Source organism: Balaenoptera borealis (genome assembly GCF_965194805.1).
Source record: "Balaenoptera borealis genome assembly, chromosome: 4".
Classification (NCBI taxonomy): Eukaryota; Metazoa; Chordata; class Mammalia; order Artiodactyla; family Balaenopteridae; genus Balaenoptera; species Balaenoptera borealis.
In genome coordinates, this window is record NC_138861.1 from 107306213 (window position 1) to 107326751 (window position 20539).

General features: G+C 43.0%; 1 long non-coding RNA gene across 1 annotated transcript in view; it reads right to left on the bottom strand.

Annotated features, from left to right (window-relative positions):
* Window positions 1-4828: 4828 nt before the first annotated feature.
* Window positions 4829-20539, bottom strand: part of LOC309627527 — a 37035-nt gene continuing 21324 nt past the window's right edge. Inside the window, exon 3 of the long non-coding RNA XR_014243791.1 lies at window positions 4829-11788. This is a non-coding gene — a long non-coding RNA (uncharacterized lncRNA). The remainder of the gene's footprint in view (window positions 11789-20539) is intronic.

Here is a 20539-nt window from a genome sequence, read left to right on the forward strand (position 1 = left end):
AAAGCATAGATGGGAAAAGATGGCACTTATCCAGGTGAGAGACAGCAAAGAGCTGAAAAACAGCATAGATACAAAGGAAAGAATGGAGGTTAAGCCTTCCTGATAGATGGAACTTTTTATGCTTATGAAATGTCCCTCTTTGTCTCTATTAAAAATTTTGGTCTTAAAAAAAAAAATGAAAGAAACTGATGGGCCTCAGTGAAGACAAAAACCAGGACTCATAGTTGAATGACCAACTGAATATTTGTGCCCGCAACTGAGATTTTAAGAATATATATCAAAGGAACACAAACAGGTTTAGAGAAAGGTAACTAATGAGTTTTGTTTGAAACAAACTGCATATAAACTATTTATGGGACATAAAAGTGTAGACATCTAGCAGACTTTCTGATTTGAATCCAAATATTGAGTAGTCTCTGTACAGAGGTTTAGATACTAAGGCCATCAGTAGGCAAATTCTAGTTAAATCCATGAGGGTAGATAAGATGTTCCAGGGAGATGAGGATGTCCAGAGAAGGGGGCCAAGTTGTCTGCGGAGCATGAGCGCTGAGAGGTGGGAGGAGAAAGAATCACCTACAAGGGAGACAGACAGGAGGAAGCCCAGAGAAGACAACAGCCAGGAGAATGAAACTTCTTGAGAGCAAAGGCCGGAATGATCAACAGCATTGAACACAGCAGAAAGAAAAGGACAAGAGTGTCTACTGGTTGGGTTAGGAGGTCATAGATGACTTTAGAAAGAGCAGTTATGACTGAAGTTGGTGGATGAGTTGCCATGGGTTGAGGAACGAAGTGAAGATGAAGGAAATCCTGAGAATGCAGACTGCTCTGCTCAGAGGTCTGGATGAGGAGGCAGAAAGGAAGGTGACACCTCGGAGGACCTCCAGGTCAGTGGAGTCTCATGGCATGAAGGAGACTTTGAGGAAGAGCTGGTAGAGAAGAAGCAGAGAAGGGGGAGAAGCTGATGATACTTCGCAAGAGGGAAGATCACTGATGGAGTCCAGACATGGAGGCCCCAGGAGGGAACAAAGCAAACACCCAAACACCCTCTGTACTCTAATTGCCCGAATACTCGTCCATGCCCCCAAACCCCACTACTAGGCTGGGAGCTCATATCTGTTGATGTTGCCTGGTACATGGTTGTGCTCAACCAATGCTTGCTGAGTGAATAAATGGATGTGTGGATGTCTGGGTGCCATACATATATATATATACACACACATATATATATGTATATATACACACATATATATACATATATATGTATATATATATACATATATACACACATATGTATATATATATATACACACACACATATATATACATATATGTGTGTGTGTGTGTATATATATATATATATATATATATATATATATATATTCAGTGCTATAAGATCAGAGCAACTTGCATGAGATGGCCAAGGTTTAAAACATGAACTCGTCCAACAGAGCTCCAGACCTCTAGAGCAAGATAATGATCGGCAGTAAGGAAATCTTCAAGATTTACTTTATGGCTACACTCTTAACAAAACCCCCAACCACGTCATGCTGGATGAATGCATTTACGGTGAGAGTTGTTGGACTAGAATCAGAGCGGTTGGAAACCAACAATTCTTGTGTTTAAATTAATTGGAAATTTTAATAGCAGTGATTTTTATTAGCTCATTTAATTTGGCTTATAAGAGGCTACTGTGGCTGTGTGTCTCGCTTTTTAGCTTGGGTGAGGGATATAGTCAGATTTCTTCTCAAGACATTTCTTTAGGTTTTCAGTTGACTTTCTCTCCCAGAGCGACTAAGGGTTTGGCTGCTTGCAAAGAGGGTTGAGGAAGGGGTTCTTGTCTCTGATCGAGTTCTCTGTGGACCGTGGTCTCCATTATTCATCCCTCCTATCTGGCAATAGGAGTATCTTGGACCTCGGGTTGGCTAGATCAACCAGGGAAGTCACATGCATGGTCGCTGGCTGAGAAGATGCTGAAAAACGAAACAAGAAATGTGGTCATTTTGGGAAAAAAGTGAGGGTAAATTGGGAAAACAAAGAACCGGTATTTCTTTTCAGAAGTAACATGGAGGAGCAAAATGCACTCACTCTTTGGGTCCCAGCTTCACATTTCCCATTGGGACAGGCAAACCCCCATGAACCTCATCTGTAAAGTGACAATTCATTCAAATAAAATTTAATTGGTTTCTGCAGTGCGCCACACACTATTCTAGGCACTTGGAGAACATCAGTGAACAATAATACCCCTTCTTCAGAATGCTTTCAGGAGTAAATGGGATAGTACATATAGAATTACCTGGTGACAGTTTATAAAAGGTGGTGAGTTAGAGGTTAGTGCAATGATGATGGTGCTTCTTATATATGGAATATAATGATACAAGGATGTGCTGGGAGGAGGAGGGTTGACGGAATGATGGTTGAGTTGAATGTCTCACTTCTCGGCTGGGTTGTGAGCTCCGCGAAGCCAGATACACTTCTGCTGTATTCACCTCTCTGAATCCCTAGCACAGTCCCTCACACGTAAATATTGAGTTATTAATAAGAAATCATTCTCAACTGACTGTTGCCAATTAAGTTACAGAATCCCTTCAAAGTTTTTCTTCATCTGTCAACACCCCATGACCTAGGGTCCTGCTGACAACTAGGGAAAGTACAAGGCATGGCTACAATGCCTGGTCCGTGGAGGTGCTCAGGACCCAACTGTTCCCGCGGATCACTTCCTGTTTGTAGGCTCTGCCCAGTTGAATTCACTCACCTGTTGTTCCTGAGTGGGAGAGCCTTCAGAGCTCCTCCAGCGACTCCCCACGTGCATAGGGGAGGAATAAGGTCAGTGATGTGAAGGGAGGTGCCCAAAACCACTCACTCAATAGCAGACCGAGCTAGGGCAGGGCTGAGATGCAAGAGGCGTGAGGCTGGTCAATGCCTCAAAGTATTGCCATTAGGGAGATAACCTACTCATTGGTGAAACAGTTACATCCATGTGGCTGATTACATGTTAGGAGTCCCAGGGTTGGGAAGGAGAGTGTAAGCAGGAATATGGAAGGAGGTAGTGTGGAGAAGCCGGGACTTCAGCTGGGCTTTTGGAGGGAAGAGAGGAGATGACGGGGAGGGAACAGCATGAGCAAGACCTCAGAGGTAAGCATGGCAGTGGTCCACCCAGGGCACAAAGAGGAGAGCCAGACTATGGGAAGGAGACAAGGTTAACTGACCTACTCCATGTCAGTTAACTGCATGCCCACCAGGGCTCTCCATCCTAGTTTATCTCATCCTTCCCATAAACTTATGGGACAGATTTTTGTTGTTGTTGTTGTTCTTGCCCTTTTATAGATGGGGAGCCAGAACTCCTTGGTATAGGACAAAGCTGGTATTTGAACCAGGTCTGTCTAATGACAAATTTTTGCACTTTTCCCTCTGGCTATGTGTCTTCCTGGAGGGGCCAAGTGGGGCTGTATTAGTGATGAGCTTTCCTGCTAGAACTGGGGAGATCTCGGTTCTACCCCTGAATAGCTGAGTGGCCTGGGCAAGTGACTTAACCTTTTATCTTCCTCCCCTCCTCTGTCAAACAAGGTAGTAATGGCTCCTGTTTTATAAATGGAAGTAGTCGTTCCCACCGTATGCTTGTCTCAGATCAGCCCAGGGGTTTCTTCTACGGGGTTCTCACCCAGGGCATGGGTTGAGGAAGTGCCATGGTCACTTTCCTCGTGGGAGAAAAGGAACGTGACAAATCAGTCTTGACTATTAAAGCCTCCACGCAGCGACACCCTCATCTCCACTTCTTTGGTCAATGCAAGTGCAAGTCCAGTGGCTACACCCAAGTTTAAGGGGGCCGGAAGATGCCATCTTACTGTGAGCTGGGTGGGAGAAAACTGCAAGGATTAATGACTCCCACAAACAACTCATAACTGTATCACTCTGTTTTATAAGAGCTTTTTAGATACCTGAGTTCTCTCCATCTTTAGAAATCCCCGTGTGACTCTAAACCTCAGAATGAAGAATGTACATGTGATTCTAGGTAATGGGGAACCTTTAAGATTTCCCAGGAAGGAAGGTTATTTCCATAAGTCAATGGAGGCAACAATCAAAGCTGTGTTGGGGACCAATGACAACGGGGATAGAAGGCAGGGTACATTTGCTGTGGAAGGACCGGAAAAGATGGCAACTGTGGAAAAGATACTGAAATAATCCAGGTGCATCCTGGAATTCGGATGGTGGTGAGGGAGAGATAAGACAATTCTACAGAGACATTTTTATGCAATAAACACTAGTTGAGTATCTACTCTGTGCCAAGCACCATGCAGGGCTCTGGAGGCACGGAGATGGATGAGAATGACTGTGGAGGCACTTCCAGTCCTGGTGTGTGAGACAGATGTAAGCAACTCATCCTTCTAGGAAACAAATAGAAGTAACAAACCTTGCCCTTGGATGTGGCCACTGGACTTGCTTTGGCCAAAGAAGTAGAGATGATCAGGTCACTCAGCTGCCTCTGTTCTCAGCCCTGTCACCTCAGAGTAAGACGCAACACTTAGTTGTATCCTGGAAAAAGTAAACCTGAAATGTCCCTTTAATGAGGGGTCCACATTTTACTGAAGATGTCGTGGGGAGTCTGAGAAGAGTCCTCCGTCGCACGCTGCACAGCAGAATGTACGGTTACCAAGGTTACCAAGCCCCATTCAGTGACGCTCTTCTTCCCCCCACCTGTGCTCTGACCACAGCCTGCCTCGCTTCCTTGTCCCAGGCCACTGCTACACACACCCCAATACTGTTAAAGCGCTTCCTTTTCTTTTTGCAAAGCGATTCAGTGCTCCCTCTCAGCCTCTTAGAGGCTGCAGTCTGGCACACATCACAGTCCTAGCAGGTGATCCGCCCTCCTTAGAGCTCACCCTCTGTACAAGGCGAAGCAGGTGGTGAAAATAACCGTCAACTTTATCCGTCTCGGTGCATTGCCTTTCCTGACACTTCACAGAGCAGAGAATTGTGGCTTCAGCTAATCTGTTACTTAACCTTTTCTCAGAGAACTCTGAGAAGACAAAGCAGGCCAGTCACTCTGTGCCAGGACCCATCTCACTCCTTGGCAGGTCCCTTCCCTCTTCCTTTTGACTCTGCCCTGTCATTTAGAACAGAAACACGTTTGCCTGGCTCTATGGGTGTCTCCGCTGAACTTGATGGCCGGGGGATTTGTAACTCTCTCTGCTTCTACACACCAGCGCTAGGATTCCAGACACCTGGGGAAGTGAACGGAGGTCCCTGCTGGGCCTCCCACTGATCCTTCTCCCCCACGGAAAGCGAAATTCGGCTCCCAATACCACCACTATGTAGGTAGAATTAGCATTCCAAATAAAACCAAATGATGAATATGTATAAATGTTCTTTCTAGAATGCTAAAGCAACTAACAAATATTGTTCATGTTTTTAAATATATCAATAAATAAAATAAGGCTGAATGAGTGACATATCATACCAATGAAGAGTGTCCATTCACCAAATGATGTTGGGGTCATTTCCTACTAAATGTCCCCGATGCACAACTGCTGGCTAGACTCTGCCTCGTCCCCAGCACATCCCGGGGATGGAGAAGGCCCACGTGTCTAATGCCCTGACCAGGGCTCCTCTCCTCACCTCAGTCAGGCATCTAAATTTTTCCCAGGCCCTAGAGAAGGGCCTGTGACAAAGCCCTTCCTCCTCTTGGGAAGCAAATAGAATTAACAAAGCTTGAAGCACGTCCACCAACCTCTGTGTGTCCTTTTCCTGGAAAACAAACAAACAAACCAAAACCAGGATGGTTACGAGGAAGGAGATAACGCACTGCTTGCAGAAGTTCTTTCACAAAACCTTCTTGGGGAGACGGTGCTGGCTGAGTGCTGCGTTCCTTTTAGAGACAGAAGTGAACACCCAGCCCTACAGATGATGTAGGAAAGTTGGGACTCTGGTCCAAGGAGGGCATAACAGGGCTCAGGACACCTTGCACCTTCAAGGTGGTCACCTGCTCCCTGCTTGAGCCCACAGAGCTTGGCTGTCCATTGCAGACCAACTGCCCTGAGCCCATCCTCAAGCCTAGGCCACTGCCCACTGTATAATCATTTTGTTATTTTCTATATTTTCTGATGCTCTGGTATCTTGAGGCCTTGCTGCTGTAGGAGAGACCGCTGCTCCCAGGACTAGCCAATTTCTAGAAATAGAAAAAATCCACCTGCAAGTGCTCCTTTCACATGCAAACCAACCAATCCAAAGCCCACATCCCAAACATCTCTTATGGGGCTCACACAGGACTCACACTCCAGGCCAATATTCCCCTGCCCTGATCACCCCAGGGAGGGCCAGGTACCAGACGACTCAGGACAGCCCTTGCACTGCAGAACCTGATGAAATGAGTTGGACTAGCCAATGCTAAGCCTGCCTTGCCCATAGCTTCTCACAGAAACCCCAATACAGGCTCTTGCCATGTTTTCTTCCCACTCTCTCTGCCTCCTGACTAGCTCTGCTGCTTCTCCCTGTGGCCCTGCATGGTGTGATGGGCCCCCTCCTCTTGGGAACTATGGGTGGCAAACTATTTTTTCAATGGCACTCACCCCCTGGTCTGTACACCTCACCATTCCTGAATAATAATGAAACTTACATTTTCAAACACCCACCTTGGGTAGAGGGCTGGAAGTGATGTTGGCAATATTTGAATGTTGTTTAGCTTTGTCTTGGATGGGCACAAAGGGTCAGTAACTAGTGTCAGTCTCTGGGTGTCCTGAAACTTCTGTCTCACTGGATTAAAAAAATCCAAGTTCAGTCCTAGGGCAGAGAGATGAGTCACTGACAATTTGACAGGTTCTAAAACAGAGAATTAGTAAGGGTTTCCATGTGTCCTTGTTCTGCAGTGAAGCTTGTCAGAATCCAAAGCCTAGGTACATTCTTCCCATAAAATCTCACAGCCTTCTTAAATTAAGGTGCCTATAACACAGGTCAAGGGGCATAAAGACCTGTGTTGGAAACCCCGCTCTTCTCCTGTGTCTCCCCTTTACTCTCACATCACTACCCCACTCACAACACTTTGACACCAGACGAGTGGGTTTTCCCCCACACCAAGCAGTTGTGTGACACCACCTGGGTGTCTTACAATTTAACTCCTTCCTGACACAATCTACCTGGAGGGCACGAGGCTGCCCCCTATGGTAGACGCCAATTATAAGTAATAGGTCCCCGAGTTACCCACAACTTCTGTCCAACTTCTGGACAAACTGGAGGTTCCCAAAACCCCCTCCTTGAGTTCAGTTAATTTGCTAGGGAGGCTCACAGAACTCAGGGACATACTTATGTTTACCAATTTATTAAAGGATATGATAAAGGATACAGATGAACAGCCAGATGAAGAGATACATAGGGCAAGGTCTGGGAGGGTCCCAAGCGCAGGAGCTTCTGACCCCGTGGAACTGGGGTGCACCCCACTCCCACTGTGGATGTGTTCACTAACCTGGAAACTTTCCAAACCCCATACTGTGGGGATTTTTATGGAGGCTTCATCACATAGACATGATTGAGAATTAACTCCATTTCCAGCCCCTCGCCCTTCTCTGGAGATTGGGCGTCGATCTGCAAATTCCAAGGTTCTAATCGTGTCTTTCTAGTGACCAGTCCCCATCCAGGAACCCACCTAGAGTCACCAAATTAGAACAAAAGACACTCCTATCACCCAGAAAATTCCATGGGATTTAGGAGCCCTGTGTCAGGAACGAGGGTCAAAGACCTAATAGTAGAACAAAAGATGCTCCTAGTGGTCTTATCACTTAAGAATTTATAAGGGTTTTAGGAGCTGTGTGCCGGGAACTGGGGGCAGAGACCAGTATGTATGTTATCTATTGTCTCACAAGATCCAACCTATGAAATTTGAATCCTTTTGAATAAATGTATTTGAAAATAGATTACACACACCCCTGCTTTCTTAAGTGAAGTTAATTCAAAGGGGGCACCGTAAACTAGGCAACCAAAATAAGAATATTTAAGCTCTTAGTGAAGGTCCAAAGCATGTACTCACCTGTCAGTAGACCGCATAAGCTTTATTGTCCAGATAATACCTATTTTGATGGTTTAAGAGACATTTGTTTTATTTCTTCCTAGCTTTTTGGAAATTGGCATGATACTAATTTTTACTAGTATAATTAAGCATCAGATGTCTTTACTGACTCCTTCCTACCCTCATTTACAGATAGGACAAACAAGGTTTAAAGAAGCTAAGTGCCCAAAGACTGATGGCTAGAAAATAATGGAGCTGGGATTTGAAGTTAGAGCTGTCAGCTACTGAAGGCTGATTTCTAAACCTCATGTCTGTACTGAACAACTAGCATTGTCAGATTAGTGACTTAGGGTGGCTGGTGGGTTAGTGAGTTTTACCTACAGGAAGGTCCACCAGTAATGCTGTGGGAGTAAAATGAAATGCCACAAAATGTATACAGTAGCAGAGAGTCAAGCTCCTGCTGGTAGATTCTATAATACCCTTCCTGAGGAAATGCCACATTGTTGCTCATTTAGGGAGAAGTTACTCCATAGACATTTCCCTGCAGGAGAAGCTCTCCAGCTCTGAGAGGGTTTTATCCTGCTTTTTGTTGGTTTGTTTTCATTTTCCCAAATGTCATGAACACCATTTTTTCACCAGTGCTACTGAATTAGCTTGTCTCAGTAAGATTCTAGAGCTTGCCTGGTTGCACTTTTGAAGTTGAGGGACCAGAGCTGTGCAAGTCTTTGCCTCAGAGCTTCCACCTTCAAGGATGTATTTTGAGTGATTGATCTTGAACTTAGTTGTACTCTTCGCATGGCAAGTTTGATTAGTGTCCACATAATTAGTAAGACTCCCCCCCTAACTTTTTACTGTCCTGAGATTTAGTCGTCGTGGAGCCAGAAAGATGAGCTGTGTGACCTTGGGCAAGTCAGTTAACCTCTGTGCACCTTCATTTCAGTTGACTCACTTCAAAACCATTCACTGAGGTCCTACTAAGTTCCAGGCCCCGGGCTAGGTCACACAAGAACGCAGGTTTTGAAGCTAGACAGACCTGGGGTCGTACTCCAGCCCATCACCTGCCTAATCATGTGGCCTCGGGACAGCCATTTCCCTTCTCTAATGTTAGCCAGCAACCCAGGACCGCATGCCTTCTCCATCACCCCGCAAGGATTGATTAAGCCTCTATCGTGTATCGGGGTTCATCCTGGGTAAAGTGAACACCAAACCCAGACGCAGGACGGTGCTTACCACACGCAGGCACTGCCGTGAGTCTCTGACATACGTTAACCCAGTTAACCCTCATGACGACCTATGTATGAGGTAGGCGCTCTCAGTATCCCTGTCCTGCAGCCAGGAAATCGGGGCACAGAGAAGTTAAACATCTGGCCTAAAGTCACACAGCTACTCAGTGGCAGAGCCAGGATTCAAACCCAGGCAATCTGGGTCCAGAGTCCCTGCCCATCACCCTGTGCAAATTCAGGCTCTCAGTGACCCTCCCAGAACTTCAGCAAAAGATTCCTGTCTAGTTTCTGCCACCATTCTTGTCCCCTTCAGTGGTCTTTCCACACAACAGTCAGCTCATGTCCCTCCCTGCCAACAGTTCCTCACACCTTCAGGGTCAAGACCAAACTCCCTTCCAGAACCCAGAAGCCCACGAGTCCTGCCCTTGAACAATTTCCACAGGCTCAGCTCTCACAGGACACAACCCTTCCCAAACTACCACCCCTTGCACGCTCCTACCCCATGAGAACACCCTGGGACCTTGACCTTCTGTGCTGTGGCTTACCCTGCTCCCTCTGCCCTCTTTCCCTCGCCTCCACCAGGCCATGCCCAATTCATTTTTTAATAGAACACTTACTAGGAATTTTTTTTTCATGCAGACAAGTTTACAAAAACAAAACAAAACAAAACTCCACTGACTTTCTGTTAAGATATATATATGTATATGTGTGTGTGTGTGTGTGTGTGTGTGTGTGTGTGTGTCTAGAGAGAGACTGAGAGACAGAGAGCGAGACAGAGAGAGAGAAATACGTTCATATGGTGCTTTAGTTTGCCAGCATTGCCGTAACAGAGTATCACAGACTGGGTAACTTAAACAACAGAAATTTATTTCCTCACAGTTTGGAGGCCAGAAGTCCGAGATCAAGGTGTTGGCAGGATTGCTTTCTTCTGAGGCCTCTCTCCTTGGCTTGTACTCAGCCAGTTTCTCCCTGTGTCTGCTGTGTGTGTCTCTGTCCTCCATGTGTGTCCGTGTCCAAATCTCCTCTTCTTATAAATAGGACAGTCATATTGGATTAGGGCCCACCCATATGACCTCATTTTAACTTAATAACCTCTTTAAAGACCCCATCTCTAAATAGAGTCACATTTCGAGGCACTGGGGGTTAGGACTTCAATATATGAAATTTGGGGGGGGGACATAATTCAGCCCATAACACGTGGTTAGACAATTCCGGCAGAAGACAAGATACAAAATAAAAACAGAAAACATTTTTCCTCTTTCCCATGGCTTTCCCCACAGGAAACCACTATGAACAGTTTCTTGAGATTCCCACCCATTTAACTTATATGCATAGACCACCCCCTCCCCCCTTAAAATCATCTAGAACAAAGTGACTATAATTTCTACAGTTTTGCTTCTTGCCTTTTCCACTTAATAACGTCTTATTATTTCTTCATAGCAACACATACAAATCTGTCTCACTCTCTATGGGCTCTAGAGCCTCCAGCACAGAGAGGTACCTACTTTCTTGAATCCAGCCCCTGGATGAACACTTTGGTTGGTTCCTAAGCTTTCACTATTACAAACAAAACTGCAGGGAACACCATTGCACGTGGATCTGGGCAAACTTTTACCGCTAAAATCCTAGGCTAAATTCCTACCTGGTGGATCGCTGGGTCAAAGGACACTTGTAGCCTGCACATTGGTGGGCTGGGCTAAATCTCCACTTCTGAAAAGCACCCCAATTTACGCTCCTAGCAGGAGTGGGTGAGAGAGCCTGCTCCGATGGGTGTTGGCTCATTTTAGAAACAGAGTTTCAAGCTCTCTGTAATTCCTCAGCTGACTCCTGACCCCTTCAGGTGAGTTGAACAGTCTCGCCCTTTTGTCCCTTTTGTCACGCCCCAGTGCCCTTTTGTCTCTCTTACGACAGCTTCCTGCACACAGTTGTTTAGCTATAATTTCCTTTTTTTTTTTTTCAATATGAAAAAAATTTTATTTCAAGTTTAGGAAAAGGAAGGAAATTAAAAAAACAAAAAACATTTCAACAAAGCAGACTGAAACCACTTTATAAATGTAAGCATATAATTTCTTCAGGGCAGAGAAAAGCTGACTTCACTTTTATGCACCCAGGACCTTGATCATAGCAGGCGCTCATTAAAGTTTATTGAATTGCTTATTGGCTTCTTCAGGTCCCTCCCTGATCTTACAGTCCTGTGAGTCTAGGTTGGGGATAATGTTTCTTGACATGGTCAGGTATTCGAGAAAGAGTTCTAGAATGCAGCCCATGCTGGGGAAGCTGCATCCAGAGGGACACCATGATGGCCAAGGAGCAGAGGTCTGACTTATGCTGCACGGGAGGCTCAAGCCGAGTCCCAGGGTGTTTTGGGAGAGGTCAGAGCCTGTCAGTCAGAGGGTGGTCATGGAACATATGCAGTCTCATTGTGATGGGCTGGCCTCCAACATGGGAAACTGGGCCATCAGAGCTGACGGAGACCTTGGGGTGGGAGGTGGTGCCTCTCTGACGTCTCAGCCTCCATCAAAAGTCGAGATGGCTCCCCACACTTGTCAAGCCGGAACTGTGATCTTTTTAACTGTAAAAACTTTGAAATGTCAAGATACTTACGCAGATGTCTACTGTGCCTTTATTTCCTATCGACTACATCTCTAAGTAACATTCAGATCTTACCTGCTCTGCTTCTAGCTTTATGTTGAATGTAATATTCTTGGAGATTTGGACGTGTCCTGAGCCCTGAGTTATCAGGAACCCTATTTTGCTGATGGCTCATGGTCAAGTTCTGTGGGGTCAACCGAGTGACTAGTTCATGGAGTGACAGTAAGGGAGGAGGTGGGCTGCCCTGTTATTCCCCGGGCGGAAAATATCCACCCAGGGTGACATGCAGTCATTACTCTCTTATTTCATTCAAGACATTGGGGGGAAATTTTTGTGCAATTCGATACTAAAACCTTGGATGAAAGCAAGCCAGCATTCTCTAAACTTTTTTTTTCAAGTAAGAGCTTGGAAAGCATCCATGTGCATTTTCCTCTTCCCGGGTATAGAGCATCTTCTGGGGACGCACAGACCTGGATATAACTTTGCTTAAGGACAATAGATGAGAGTCTCAATGCTTCCATTAGAGAGGCGCTACAATTTAACTTCCTTCCTCCCTGAGCCCCCCGGCCCTCTCTGTCAGCTGGCAGTACCCCAAATTCTGGCAGAGGAAATTTCAGAGAAGACTGGAGCAGATGCTGATATACTGGTTCCAGGGTTTGGGCAAAAACGATTCAGTTGAAAACCCAGTCAGCCGATAAGGCCACCTGGCTGAAATAAAGATATGTCAAAACCAAACGATGCCAGGGTCTGAGTTTTCAGTACATACCAGTCATTTGGATGCACTGGGTCATTCTGGAACTTTTGAAATATACCTTTAATCATTTTAGTGTATTTCAGAATTTCTCAGGTTTGAAGAAAAAGGATTCTAATGTTTTCTTATTTATTCCTAATTCAATTTCAGCCTATTATGACTGTTTGGACTGCAAGAGCAAAATGGTAGAACAGTCTAAAAGCCTAACGATAAGGATTAGTTAAAACAACCTGAAAGTACAACAAGGAATTAACTGGAAAACAACCTAAATGTTCCACAGTTGGTGGCTGGCATCGGTGAACTGTGGTGGGTTACAATACAGTATTTACTGTATGATCAAATGTTATAGAAAACGATATATTTATAATACATGCGTGGATGCATGCAAAATAATCTGAATTACACAGCTGGTCTGCCCCACCCTGATAATTCCAGGCTTCAGGCAAGAGTACAACAGGGGTCTGACATCCCATATATCTAAATATTCAGAAATTATCAATCAAACTAACACACTGTTAAATGAAATATGTTCTATTCTTCCTTTAATCAACATACTTTTCTAATGACTTTGAAGGCTAAGGTGAAACGTAGACTCCTACATATAGACTCCTCAGAGCTCCAAGCTGGAGAGTAGAAACATGAAGCAGTGAGTAGTTGCCCCTCCCCCTTGACCCCCAGCTCTTGCTCAGCTCAGCCCCCAGCCCTCAGCCCCGAATCTGTCCCCTTCTTTCATCACCCACAGCTCCATCCCATGGCATGAGCAGCGTCACATGCATGTGTGAGCCTCCCACCTGCATATCCCAGTTCTGTCCCTACCCCACTCTTAATAGCCACCATTAGGTCCCCTTTGGGACTAAGGGTGCCCACAGCAGCAGTGTGGCCCACCCTTGTGAAGCTGGACCCAGGAAACCAGTCCATGCAGGTGAAAAAGTGGGCCTGGGACATTTGGGAAATGAATTCTGGGTCTTGGGTGTCGACGGGAGGTCTAGAAAGAGAGTGGGCACTAGCTCTTAGTGGGTACAGCCCTGTGACCCCACCAACTCCTTCCCTGATAGACAGAGGCCTGGCCTCATGGGGTTTAGGGCAGTGGGTTAGCTTCCTATTGCTGCTGTAACAAATGACCAACAATTTAACGGCTGAAAACAACACAAATTTATTATCTTACAGTTCTGGAGGTCAGAGGTCCAACACAGATCTCACCAGATAAAATCAAGGTGTCAGCCAGGCTACGCTCCTTTCTTAAAGCTCTAGGGGAGAACTCATCTTGCCTGTTTCATCTTCTAGAGGCTGCCCACATTCCTTGGTTCATGGCACCTTCCTCCATCTTCAAAGCCAGCCTCACTGTATCTCAGACTATCCTTCCATAGTCACGGTTCCCTCTGGCCACAGCTGGGAAAGGCTCTCCCCTTTCAGGGGTTCATGGGATTAGATTGGGTCCAACTGGATAATCCAGGATAGGCTCCCTATTTCAAGATTCTTGACCTTTATCACATCCTCAAAGTCCCTTCTGCTGTGTAAGGTGACATACTTACAAGTTCCAGGCATGAAGATGAGGATATACTGAGGTACATGGGGGGTATTATTCTGCTTGCCAGTGACAGGGACCCCTACTGGGTCTAAGGTCAACTTTGTATGTACACAAGTATTAACAATGATTGTCTTTGGGCACATGAGATTATAGACAATCACTATTATCTGATTTTATTGTAATTGGGAAGATACTGAATTAGAATAAGAAAATATAATTTTAAATGGCTCCATTTCGTTTGGTGTAGGGCATTACCTATGTTCTTCTATTGTTGAATATCTAGGTCACTTGCAGCCTTTATCTATAGCAATTGGCCCGAGCAGAAATAACTGGCAGAAAATGAATTGGAAATGAAAAGCAACTAGTACAAGACAAAGCAAAGCAAGGCAAAAAATTCTTAAAATGGCCAGCTGTTTTTTTTTAAATTTAATACATGATTTATTTAATCCAACATACCCACAACATAACCATATCAACACATAATCAACATTTTAAAAATACTTATAGGGTCTTGATGCTCCGGCTGGGTGTTAGGCCTGTGCCTCTGAGGTGGGAGAGCCGAGTTCAGGACATTGGTCCACCAGAGACCTCCCAGCTCCATGTAATATTAAAAGGTGAAAATCTCCCAGAGATCTCCATCTCAACGCTAAGACCCAGCTCCACTCAATGACCAGCAAGCTACAGTGCTGGACACCTATACCAAACAACTAGCAAGACAGGAACACAACCCCATCCATTAGCAGAGAGGCTGCCTAAAATCATAATAAGGTCACAGACACCCCAAAACACACCATTGGATGCAGTCATGCTCACCAGAAAGACAAGATCCAGCCTCATCCACCAGAACACAGGCACCAGTCCCCTCCACCAGGAACCGTACACAACCCACAGAACTAACCTTAGCCACTGGGGGCAGACACCAAAAAAAACGGGAACTATGAACCTGCAGCCTGCAAAAAGGAGATCCCAAACACAGTAAGTTAAGCAAAATGAGAAGACAGAGAAAAACACAGCAGATGAAGGAGCAAGGTAAAAACCCACCAGATCAAACAAATGAAGAGGAAATAGGCAGTCTACCCGAAAAAGAATTCAGAGTAATGATAGTAAAGATGATCCAAAATCTTGCAAACAGAATGAAGAATATACAAGAAACGTTTAACAAGGACCTAAAAGAATGAAAAAGCAAAGAAACAATGATGAACAATAAAATAAATGAAATTTAAATTTCTCTAGAAGGAATCAATATCAGAATAACTGAGGCAGAAGAGCGGATAAGTGACCTGGAAGATAAAATAGTGGAAATAACTACAGCAGAGCAGAATACAGAAAAAAGAATGAAAAGAATTGAGGACAGTCTTAGAGACCTCTGCGACAACGTTAAACGCACCAACATTTGAATTATAGGGGTCCAAGAAGAAGAAGAGAAAAAGAAAGGGTCTGAGAAAATATTCGAAGATATTATAGTTGAAAACTTCCCTAATATGGGAAAGGAAATAGTCAATCAAGTCCAGGAAGTGCAGAGAGTCCCATACAGGACAAATCTAAGGAGAAACACGCCAAGACACATATTAATGAGACTACCAAAAATTAAATACAAAGAAAAAATATTAAAAACAGCAAGAGAAAAACAATAAATAACATACAGGGTAATCCCCATAAGTTTAACAGCTGAACTTTCAGCAGAAACTCTGCAAGCCAGAAGGGAGTGGCAAGACATTCAAAGTGATGAAAGGGAAAAACCTACAACCAAGATTACTCTACCCAGCAAGGAGCTCATTCAGATTCAACAGAGAAATTAAAACCTTTACAGACAAGCAAAAGCTAAAGAATTCAGCACCACCAAACCAGCTTTACAACAAATGCTAAAGGAACTTCTCTAGGAAGGAAACACAAGAGAAGGAAAAGACATATAATAAAAAACCCAAAACAATGAAGAAAATGGTAATAAGAACATACATATCGATAATTACCTTAAATGTAAAGGGATTAAGTGCTCCCACCAAAAGACATAGACTGGCTGAATGGATACAAAAACAAGACCCATATATATGCTGTCTACGAGAGACCCACTTCAGACCTAGGGACACATACAGAATGAAAGTCAAGGGATGGAAAAAGATATTCCATGCAAATGGAAAACAAAAGAAAACTGGAGTAGCAATTCTCATATCAGACAAAACAGTTTTTAAAATAAAGACTATGACAAGAGACAAAGAAGGACACTACATAATGATCAAGGGATCAAACCAAGAAGAAGATATAACAATTGCAAATACTTATGCACCCAACATAGCAGCACCTCAATACATAAGGCAAATGCTAACAGCCATAAAAGGGGAAAGTGACAGTAACACAATCATAGTAGGGGACTTTAACACTCCACTTTCACCAATGGACAGATCGTCCAAAATGAAAATAAATAAGGAAACACAAGCTTTAAATGATACATTAAACAAGATGTACTTAATTGATATTTGTAGAACATTCCATCCAAAAACAACAGAATACACATTCTTCTCAAGTGCTCATGGAACATTCTCCAGGATAGATCATATCTTGGATCATCAATCAAGCCTTGGTAAATTTAAGAAAATTGAAATCGTATCAAGTATCTTGTCTGACCACAATGCTATGAGACTAGATATCAATTACAGGAAAAAATCTGTAAAAAATACAGACACATGGTGGCTAAACAATGTAATACTAAATAACCAAGAGATCACTGAAGAAATCAAAGAGGATATCAAAAAATACCTAGAAACAAATGACAATGAAAACATGACAACCAAAACCTATGTGATGCAGCAGGAGCAGTTCTAAGAGGGAAGTTTATAGCAATACAATCCTACTGCAAGAAACAGGAAACATCTCCAATAAGCAACCAAACCTTACAACAAAAGCAATTAGAGAAAGAAGAACAAAAAAACCCCAAAGTTAGCAGAAGGAAAGAAATCAGAAAGATCAGATCAGAAATACATGAAAAAGAAATGAAGGAAACGATAGCAAAGATCAATAAAACTAAAAGCTGGTTCTTTGAGAAGATAAACAAAATTGATAAACCATTAGCCAGACTCAACAAGAAAAAAACGGAGAAGACTCAAATCAATAGAATTAGAAATGAAAAAGGAAAGTAACAACTGACACTACAGAAATACAAAGGATCATGAGAGATTACTACAAGCAACTATATGCCAATAAAGTGGACAACCTGGAAGAAATGCACAAATTCTTAGAAAAGCACACCTTCCAAGACTGAACCAGGAAGAAATAGAAAATATAAACAGATCAATCACAAGCACTGAAATTGAGACTGTGATTAAAAATCTTCCAACAAACAAAAGTCCAGGATCAGATGGCTTCACAGGCGAATTTTATCAAACATTTAGAGAAGAGCTAACACCTATCCTTCTCAAACTCTTCCAAAATATAACAGAGGGAGGAACACTCCCAAATTCATTCTACGAGGCCACCATCACCCTGATATCAAAACCAGACAAAGATGCCACAAAAAAAGAACACTACAGGCCAATATCACTGATGAACATAGATGCAAAAATCCTCAACAAAATACTAGCAAACAGAATGCAACAGCACATTAAATGGATTATACACCATGATCAAGTGGGGTTTATCCCAGGAATGCAAGGATTCTTCAATATACACAAATCAATCAATGTGATACACCATATTAACAAATTGAAGGGGAAAAACCATATGATCATCTCAATAGATGCAGAAAAAGCTTTTGACAAAATTCAATACCCATTTATGTTAAAAACCCTCCAGAAAGTAGGCATAGAGGGAACTTACCTCAACATAATAAAGACTATATATGTCAAACCCACAGCCAACATCGTTCTCAGTGGTGAAAACCTGAAACCATTTCCTCTAAGATCAGGAATAAGACAAGGTTGTCCACTCCCACCACTATTATTCAACATAGTTTTGGAAGTTTTAGCCACAGCAATCAGAGAAGAAAAAGAAATAAAAGGAATCCAAATCAGAAAAGAAAAGTAAAGCTGTCACTGTTTGCAGATTACCTGATATTATACATAGAGAATCCTAAAGATGCTACCAGAAAACTACTAGAGCTAATCAATGAATCTGGTAAAGTAGCAGGATATAAAATTAATGCACAGAAATCTCTTGCAGGCCTATATGTTAATGATGAAAAATCTCAAAGAGAAATTAAGGAAACACTCCCATTCACCACTGCAACAAAAAGAATAAAATACCTAGGAATAAACATACCTAAGGAGACAAAAGACCTGTATGCAGAAAAATATAAGACACTGATGAAAGAAATTAAAGATGATACAAACAGATGGAGAGATATACCATGTTCTTGGATTGGAAGAATCAACATTGTGAAAATGACTATACTACCCAAAGCAATCTACAGATTCATTGCAATCCTTATCAAACTACCAATGGCATTTTTCACAGAACTAGAACAAAAAATTTCACAATTTGTATGGAAACACAGAAGACCCTGAATAGCTAAAGCAATCTTGAGAAAGAGAAATGGAGCTGGAGGAATCAGGCTCCCGGACTTCAGACTATACTACAGAGTTACAGTAATCAAGACAGTATGGGGCTTCCCTGGTGGCGCAGTGGTTGAGAATCTGCCTGCCAATGCAGGGGAAGATCCCACATGCCACGGAGCAACTGGGCCCGTGAGCCACAATTACTGAGCCTGCGCGTCTGGAGCCTGTGCTCCGCAACAAGAGAGGCCGCGATGGTGAGAGGCCCACGCACCGCGATGAAGAGTGGTCCCCACTTGCCGCAACTAGAGAAAGCCCTCGCACAGAAACGAAGACTCAACACAGTCATAAATAAATAAATAAAAGAACGTGAATTTCTTTAAAAAAAAAAAAAAAAAAGACAGTATGGTACTGGCACAAAAACAGAAATATAGATCAATGGAACAGAATAGAAAGCTCAGAGATAAACCCATACACATATGGTCACCTTATTTTTGATAAAGGAGGCAGGAATATACAATGGAGAAAAGACAGCCTCTTCAATAAGTGGTGCTGGGAAAACTGGACAGCTACATGTAAAAGAATGAAATTAGAACACTCCCTAACACCATACACGAAAATAAACTCTAAATGGATTAGAGACCTAAATGTAAGACTGGACACTATAAAACTCTTAGAGGAAAACATAGGAAGAACACTCTAGGACATAAATCACAGCAAGATCCTTTTTGACCCACCACCTAGAGAAATGGAAATAAAAACAAAAATAAAGAAATGGTACCTAATGAAACTTAAAAGCTTTTGCACAGCAAAGGAAACCATAAACAGGATGAAAAGACAACCCTCAGAACGGGAGAAAATATTTGCAAATGAAGCAACTGACAAAGGATTAATCTCCAAAATATACAAGCAGCTCATGCAGCTCAATATCAAAAAAACAAACAACCTAATCCAACAATGGGCAGAAGACCTAAATAGACATTTCTCCAAAGAAGATATACAGATTGCCAACAAACACATGAAAGAACGCTCAACATCATTAATCATTAGAGAAATGCAAATCAAAACTAAAATGAGGTGTCACCTCACACCAGTCAGAATGGCCATCATCAAAAAATCTACAAACAATAAATGCTGGAGATGGTGTGGAGAAAAGGGAACCCTCTTGCACTGTTGGTGGGAACGTAAATTGATACAGCCACTATGGAGAACTGTATGGAGGTTCCTTAAAGAACTAAAAATAGAACTACCATAGGACCCAGCAATCCCACTACTGGGCATATACCCTGAGAAAACCATAATTCAAAAAGAGTCATGTACCACAATATTCACTGCAGCTCTATTTACAATAGCCAGGACATGGAAGCAATCTAAGTGTCCATTGATAGATGAATGGATAAAGAAGATGTGGCACATATATACAATGGAATATTACTCAGCCATAAAAAGAAACAAAATTGAGTTATTTGTAGTGAGTTGGGTGGACCTAGAGACCGTCATACAGAGTGAAGTAAGTTAGAAAGAGAAAAACAAATACCGTATGCTAACACATATATATGGAATCTTTAAAAAATGGTTATGAAGAACGTAGGGGCAGGACAGGAATTAAGACTCAGACCTACTAGAGAATGGACTTGAGGACACGGGAAGGGGGAAGGGTAAGCTGGGACGAAGTGAGAGAGTGGCATTGACATATATACACTACCAAATGTAAAGTAGATAGCTAGTGGGAAGCAGCCGCATGGCACAGGGAGATCAGCTCGGTGCTTTGTGACCACCTACAGGGGTGGGATAGGGAGGGTGGGAGGGAGGGAGACACAAGAGGGAAGAGATATGGGGATATAAGTATATATATAGCTGATTAACTTTGTTATAAAGCAGAAACTAACACACCATTGTAAAGCAATTATACGCCAATAAAGATGTTAAAAAAAATCAGCCTAAAAAATAATAAATAAATAAATAAAT